We start from the raw sequence: 8,378 nt of genomic DNA on the forward strand, positions 1-8,378 counted from the left end.
TAATGTAATAATAAATTTTTAAAAAATGCCCCCAAAAGGTGTACAAAGCACCTTTTATGATGTAATTCCCATGTGCTCAGTAACAATTGGATGTTATTGGTCACATGGTGATTTAGGGCTGCAGCTATCAATTATTTTAGTAATCGAGTAATCTATTGAATAATCCAACGATTAATCGAGTACTCTTATATGAAAAAAACGAATAAAAAAAGAACGTTTTCCCTTATAAAATGTCATCAGACCTCCGTGTCATCAGTCCACCCCCCCGGTTGCCATCAGCTCCATTGTGCCATCAGTGCTGTGTGTCATCAGCTCCCCCCAGTGCCATCTATCCTCTGTGCCATCAGCTCCCCCCATGCCATCAGTCCCCTCACCTCCCCCAGTTCCATCATCTCCCCCTGTGCCAGTCCTCTGTGCCATTAATCCCCTGGTGCCATCAGCTCCTCATGCCATCAATCTTCTGTGCCATCAGCTCCCCCAGTGCTATCAATCCTCTGCGCCATCAGCTCCCCCATACCACCAGTCCCCCCCGTGCCATCATCCCCTCCGATGCCAGCGCGCCCTCAGCTCCCCCAGTGCCACCATCTCCGCTCCTAGTCTCCAGCAGCCCCAGTCTCCGGTGCACTGCGCCACCAATGAATAGAGTTTATGCTTAATACAAAAGCAGGCTGCGCTGCGGGTGCCGGCCATTTCCCATACCCGGCACCCAGCCTCTATGACTGTGCACTGCGATCCGCCGCTATTAACCCCTCAGCCTGCGTTTGTATTAAGCAGAAACTATATTCATTGGTGGTGCAGTGGTCACAGGCCCTCCCCTCCTCATCCTTGCCATCAGCCCATTGGTGGCAGCGGCACAGGGGGGAGGGACTGCCTCCTTCTCCCCTGTGCTGTTGAGAAGAACATGGCACGCGCTGCTGTCAGTTCCTCGTGTGTGAGAGGCAGAGCAGCGGCAATTCTAAGTCACATGGGCGACCATTTTGGTCGCCATCTGTAGCCATGCTATAGTGTACAAGCTCGGCCACCGCTTCCTGTCCTGCTCGCCTGCTTGCTTCCTACGTGTCTTCTTAGTGCCAGGGTTTCCTTTTCTTCCGGTACGCGCATGCGCCACATGAATAAGTGGTGAGTATTATATTATAGACTGATATAAAAGGCTTCTCACACACAGCAGCACCAACCCCAAGATGAAGGCAGCAGCTGAAACGCGCGTCGGGGAGGACACATTCCCTACAGATGTCTGTCATATCGGTTGGAGATTTTACTATTGTTTATTTGAATGAAGGACCCGCAAGCGTCTATTGGCTAATACAGGTCATGTGATGGTGTAAAATCTTTCTAAGCACTGGATTTACCTAGAAGCCAAATCTGGTGCAGATCGGTGGAGAATAAAGAACAGGAGTTCATTCATATATAAGAGATAAGCGCAGTGCACTGTATTGTAAGAGTCAGTGGCATAGCGGGAAGGGGGGGGCGTGGCCAGGCGCAAAATTTTAGGGGGCGCCAGCAGGGCCGCACCGCCAATTAGGCAAAGTGAGGCGATCGCCCCAGGCGTCGCGGCCCTGCTCACAAGTGGGGGGCGGCGGCAGGGCACAGGGTGATGAGCGCTTCCATTGTGGAAGCGCTCATCCCCATAGTCATCTGTATCACCGTCCTCAGGACAGCGATACAGATGGCTGTGTTGCGGCGGGGCAGGATAGGGAGAGGCGTCTCCCTTCCCCGTTCTTCTGATAGGCTGCAGGCACTAGGCCTGCAGCCTATTGGAGGCTGGTGCGGGACTGGCACGGGACACGGGCTGGAAGAGGCCTGCATCGCATCGCCTCCATGGAGGTAATAGGGTTGTTGCGGGTATCGAAATTTCGATACCCAATCGATACTTTTGTCCCGGTATCGATACGATACCGGGATTTCCGTTTTTTCGATACTGGGCTGCGCTTCTGCGCAGTCTAGTATCTCTGAACATGAGCGCGCTGCTATCGGCGCGCTCATGTTCTCTCTCAGCAGCACGGGGAGAAGGAAGCTGTCCTCCCTCCCCCTGTGCTGCTGCCGCTGCCACCAATGAGAAGAGAGGGGCGGAGGAGGGGCGGCAATGAGAAGAGAGGGGCGGAGTAGGGGCGGCAATGAGAAGAGAGGGGGTGGAGGAGGGGCGGCAATGAGAAGAGAGGGGCGGAGGAGGGGCGGGCGCACTGCGCCACCAATGATAGGATTACTATCGGAGCGATGGGAGGAGACATCAGCTTCACTAGTGGGCGTTCCTTTTCCCTGCGCTGCGATTGGACAGCGCTACAGCCAGGGAGAAGGAACGCCCACTAGTGAAGCTGATGTCTCCTCCCATCGCTCCGATAGTAATCAGCAGCATGTGGAGCAGGAGAGGAGACAGTAATGGGGCACTGCGGGCGAACGGAGCGGCGCCCAGGACTAAATGGTGAGTGCTGAGACATCGCTGGGCGCCGCTCTGTGTGGCCTAATAGTGAAAGTCTGGACTCATATACAGTAGTCAGTCTTTAACACATACAGGAGGCGGGTGCCGGCAGCAGAATCGCATTGCCGGCACCCTGCCCCTGACAGGGAGCTGCGATCAGCGGCAGTTAACTGCCGCTGATCTGCTAGTACCCGCCTCCTGTATAAAGGGGTAAAATCATTGGTGGTGCAGTGTGCCCCCCCCCCCCTCAATCCCCCCATCCCATTAAAATCATTGGTGGCACAGTGCGCCGGCCCCTCTCAACCCTCCAGTATTAAAATCATTGGTGGCAGTGGCCACAGGGACCTCTCCACTCCCCCTCATTGGTGGTGCAGTGGCAGCTTCTGATCGGAGCCCCAGCTGTGTAAGCCTGGGGCTCCGATCGGTTACCATGGCAGCCAGGACGCTACAGAAGCCCTGGTTGCCATGGTAACATCCCTGATGCTGTGTGCACAAAGCACAGAGCAGCAGGGACAGTGTGGAGTCCTATTCACCCTGATAGAGATCTATCAGGGTGAATAGGAAAAGGGATGAAAGATCCCAGGTTCTAGCCCCTAAGGGGGGAAATAGTTATTAAATAAAAAGTGAAAAAAAAACAACACTAAAATATGAAGTATAAATCACCCCCCTTTTCCCAATTTCACATATAAAATATATAAATAAACATATTACATCGCCACGTCAGAAAAGTCCAAACTATTAAAATATAAAAAAAAAATCTAGGTGGTGAATGCCGGAACAGAAAAAATAAAATAAAAACTGCGCGATTCGCGATTTTTAAAAATGAGGAATGCACGTGGCTTTTTTTGTTTATTTTTTTCGCGTGGTATCGAATGGTATCGAGTATCGCAATACTTTTTCATGGTATCGAAACCGAATCAAAAATTTAGTATCGCAACAACTCTAGGAGGTAAGTAGAAGTGTTTATTTTTATATATGGTGTAATACTGGCTACTGGCATATGACTGGGGGGCCATCTATGGGGGGGGCACTTGTTACTGGCACACGATTGGGGGGCCATCTAGGGGGGCACTTCTCACTGGCACATGATTGGGGGGAATCTATGGGGGAACATCTTACTGGCACATTATTAGGGGGCACTGTGGGGGCACTTCTTACTGGCACATTATTGGGGCACTTTTACTGGCACATTATTGGAGGGCATCTACTGAGGCCACAAAGAAGGAGTATTTTATATTGGGGGCTCTGTATAAGGGCATTTTATACTGGGGCACATTATGGTGGGTTCTATGAGGAAGGGACGAGAGGAGTACTATGGGGTCATTTACGGGGGCACTAAGAAGGTGTATTTTATACTTGCAAATTATGGGAAAGCCTGTGGGCATCTACTGGGGCACTATATATGGGGGCATTTTATACTAGTACATTATGGGGGGCACTAGGAGGAAGGGGGGAGAGGAGCATTTTGGGGGCACTATATAGGGGTATTTTATACTGGCACATTATGGGGGCACTATGAACACATTAGCTCAACTGGGGGCATTAAAGGGGGTATTTTTTGTACTGTCACATTATAAGGAGAATTATCACTACTGGGGGGCATTATGATGGGCTTTATTACTACTGGGGGTCTATGGGGAACATGATTACTAGTATGGGCACTATGGGAGCATTATTACTTCTGGGTCACAGTGGGTACATGTTGGGGGCACTGTAGGAGCACTATTACTACCATGCGTGCTCTAACAGAGAATTATTCCTTTTGGTGGGACTTTTGGGAGCACTATTACTGTGAGGGCACCTTGGCACAGTATCAGCTTACCACAATTATTTTTGGGGGACGTTATGTTTACACTATTAGTGTCAGGGGCACTATTTGCTGGGCGCAGTGATTTTAGGACACTACGTGCCAATAATTATTGAAGGGGCATTATCTGTGTGGTACTACTATTATCAGGGGTATTATCTGTTTCTGCAGTATAGTATTGGGGAGCACAGCGGCACAGTATTGGGGGTGGTAGGATGATTTGTCCAGAAGATGGGAGGATGATGGAAAAGTAGTAAACTAAGATTTTTTTTGTCAAACTGCAGAGATGAGAAATGGCTGAAAAATGGTGATCTGGTCAGAAAGGAGAAGAAGATGAGGAAAGAGAACATCTACATCAAAGGAGACGTCACTGGATGTAAGAGGCATGTGCGCTGTATTATCCTGGATGTTCTGTAGTGATGGGAGGGTGGATATAGAATATGGCCCACACGGTAGCAGCCTGGCCCCAGACTTCAGGTCACACTGTGCATGTTCTGAAATCTGGGGCCTCACACCCATCTACTACACAGAGAGTTATCACTGGTGTTATCTGTGGTGTTACATAGGACTGCAGGTGACATTACTACATTATCTGTACTCGGAGAGTTATCACTGGTGTTACATAGGACTGCAGGTGACATCTACTACATGATCTGTAAAAAGGGCGTGGCCACAGGTTGGGGGAGGGAGCGCAATACTTGGCTTGCCTTGGGTGCTGGCAACCCACGCTACGCCACTGGTAGCACTTCTCACCCGTATGTTCTATAACAATCCTGTATCTGCTTCGTAATCCTTGGGGGTGTCAATCCTCTTCTTGTAGTGCGACTCGTTTTTATTGTCCTGTTTTTTGTGAGTTTTTTTTTTAACAAAGTAAGAATTTTATATGTTTTGGGCATTATATTTTTTCACCTCTCTATTGTGTCTAAGAATATCAGAAAGAAGTCAGTGGAATTCTATCTTTGTAGTAACTTTTTATGAACTGCTTTTTGTATGTTTTACCCTATTCCAGTCCACGTCTGAGATCTCCTGGATATGTCTTCTATATAACGCCCCCTGCTCCAGTCCACGTCTCTGAGATCTCCTGGATATGTCTTCTATATAACGCCCCCTGCTCCAGTCCACGTCTCTGAGATCTCCTGGATATGTCTTCTATATAACGTCCCCTCCTCCAGTCCACGTCTGAGATCTCCTGGATATGTCTTCTATATAACGCCCCCTGCTCCAGTCCACGTCTCTGAGATCTCCTGGATATGTCTTCTATATAACGTCCCCTGCTCCAGTCCACGTCTCTGAGATCTCCTGGATATGTCTTCTATATAACGCCCCCCCCTCCAGTCCACTTCTCTGAGATCTCCTGGATATGTCTTCTATATAACGCCCCCTGCTCCAGTCCACGTCTCTGAGATCTCCTGGATAGGTCTTATATATAACGTCCCCTGCTCCAGTCCACGTCTCTGAGATCTCCTGGATATGTCTTCTATATAACACCCCCTCCTCCAGTCCATGTCTCTGAGATCTCCTGGATATGTCTGCTATATAACGCCCCCTCCTCCAGTCCACGTCTCTGAGATCTCCTGGATATGTCTTCTATATAACACCCCCTCCTCCAGTCCACATCTCTGAGATCTCCTGGATATCTCTTCTATATAACGCCCCCTGCTCCAGTCCACGTCTCTGATATATCCTGGATATGTCTTCTATATAACGCCCCCCATCCAGTCCACATCTCTGAGATCTCCTGGATATGTCTTCTATATCACACCCCCTGCTCCAGTCCACATCTCTGAGATCTCCTAGATATGTCTTCTATATAACGCCCCCTGCTCCAGTCCATGTCCCTGAGATCTCCTGGATATGTCTTCTATATAACGTCCCCTCCTCCAGTCCATGTCTCTGAGATCTCCTGGATATGTCTTCTATATAACGCCCCCTGCTCCAGTCCACGTCTCTGAGATCTCCTGGATATGTCTTCTATATAACGCCCCCTGCTCCAGTCCACGTCTCTGAGATCTCCTGGATATGTCTTCTATATAACGCCCCCTCCTCCAGTCCATGTCTCTGAGATCTCCTGGATATGTCTTCTATATAACGCCCCCTGCTCCAGTCCACGTCTCTGAGATCTCCTGGATATGTCTTCTATATAACGCCCCCTCCTCCAGTCCTCGTCTCTGAGATCTCCTGGATATGTCTGCTATATAACGCCCCCTCCTCCAGTCCACATCTCTGAGATCTCCTGGATATCTCTTCTATATAACGCCCCCTGCTCCAGTCCACGTCTCTGATATATCCTGGATATGTCTTCTATATAACGCCCCCCCTCCAGTCCACATCTCTGAGATCTCCTGGATATGTCTTCTATATCACACCCCCTGCTCCAGTCCACATCTCTGAGATCTCCTAGATATGTCTTCTATATAACGCCCCCTCCTCCAGTCCATGTCCCTGAGATCTCCTGGATATGTCTTCTATATAACGTCCCCTCCTCCAGCCCCTGTCTCCGAGATCTCCTGGATATGTCTTCTATATAACGCCCCCTCCTCCAGTCCACGTCTCTGAGATCTCCTGGATATGTCTTCTATATAACGCCCCCTCCTCCAGTCCACGTCTCTGAGATCTCCTGGACATGTCTTCTATATAACGCCCCCTCCTCCAGCCCCTGTCTCCGAGATCTCCTGGATATGTCTTCTATATAACGCCCCCTCCTCCAGTCCACGTCTCTGAGATCTCCTGGATATGTCTTCTATATAACGCCCCCTCCTCCAGTCCACGTCTCTGAGATCTCCTGGATATGTCTTCTATATAATGCCCCCTCCTCCAGTCCACGTCTCTGAGATCTCCTGGATATGTCTTCTATATAACGCCCCCTGCTCCAGTCCACATCTCTGAGATCTCCTGGATATGTCTTCTATATAACGCCCCCTGCTCCAGTCCCTGTCTCTGAGATCTCCTGGATAGGTCTTCTATATAACGCCCTCTTACTGGTGGATGGAGCTTTAAAGGTGTATTACAGTGGGCAATTGTTGGCAAAATAATCGTTAACGAGTTTGTAGGAACGCTCGTTAGTTATGATCTGGCAGTGTAATATGGCCACTGCGATTAACGCCCGTTCATTGGGCATTCAGAATCTTTCAGCATGCTCAAAAATCATTATTTGCCAGCGGCAGATTGTTCTCTCTAATCACGATTTGCTGCCATCAGACAACATGGGTACAAGCGATGGCATAACAATCACCCCACTGCACTCCACGCTGTGGAGGAGAACGCTGCATGTAATAGAAGCTGGCGATTACCAGGAAGGACGTTACCCCGACAATCGCTTGCCTGATCCGGCTATTACAGCCTTTGGGCTAGGTTCACACCAGCGTTTACCATCCCTGGCCGGAGATGTCAGACTCAGCTAACAGACACCCGCCGGCCCCATCCATTATAATACATGGCGAAAACCACTGCACACAGCAGGATTTGTCGGACAGCAAAGCCTGACTGCAGAAAGATGCTGCAGGTTCTCCCGTCAGAACAGCTGCCGGATCTCCTTAAACACAGGTCTGAAACAGGCCTTATATGTGTGGATCTGAAGAGTGTTCCACTTACCTGGGTGGGGCGTGTCCTTCTCTGATAATCCTTCAACATGGAGCCTCCTATAATTTCATTTCTTTCAACATAATCGGAATGAGATAAAGGACCTGTGGTGATCTTATGACCATGTGATCATGTGTGGGAGGAGTCAGGTCCAGGCTGAACTGCTGGAGGGGGTAAAGGACCTGTGATGATGTCATGACCATGTGTTCAAGTGTAGGAGGAGTCAGTTCCAGGTTGAGCTGCTGTAGGGGGCAAAGGACCTGTGATGATGTCATGACCATGTGTTCAAGTGTAGGAGGAGTCAGGTTCCAGGCTGAGCTGCTGTAGGGGGTAAAGGACCTGTGATGATCTCATGACCATGTGTTCAAGTGTAGGAGGAGTCAGTTCCAGGCTGAGCTGCTGGAGGGGGCAAAGGACCTGTGATGATGTCATGACCATGTGTTCAAGTGTAGGAGGAGTCATGTTCCAGGCTGAGCTGCTGGAGGGGGTAAAGGACCTGTGATGATGTCATGACCATGTGTTCAAGTGTAGGAGGAGTCAGTTCCAGGCTGAGCTGCTGGAGGGGGTAAAGGACCT

The 8,378-nt window shown here is 49.7% G+C and overlaps 1 long non-coding RNA gene across 1 annotated transcript in view; it reads right to left on the reverse strand.

Annotated features, from left to right (window-relative positions):
• Positions 1-7,892, reverse strand: part of LOC121004570 — a 30,570-nt gene extending 22,678 nt beyond the window's left edge. Inside the window, exon 1 of the long non-coding RNA XR_005779769.1 lies at positions 7,815-7,892. This is a non-coding gene — a long non-coding RNA (uncharacterized LOC121004570). The remainder of the gene's footprint in view (positions 1-7,814) is intronic.
• Between the last annotated feature and the right edge of the window lie 486 nt (positions 7,893-8,378).

This window comes from Bufo bufo, chromosome 6 (assembly GCF_905171765.1).
Source record: "Bufo bufo chromosome 6, aBufBuf1.1, whole genome shotgun sequence".
NCBI lineage: Eukaryota > Metazoa > Chordata > Amphibia > Anura > Bufonidae > Bufo > Bufo bufo.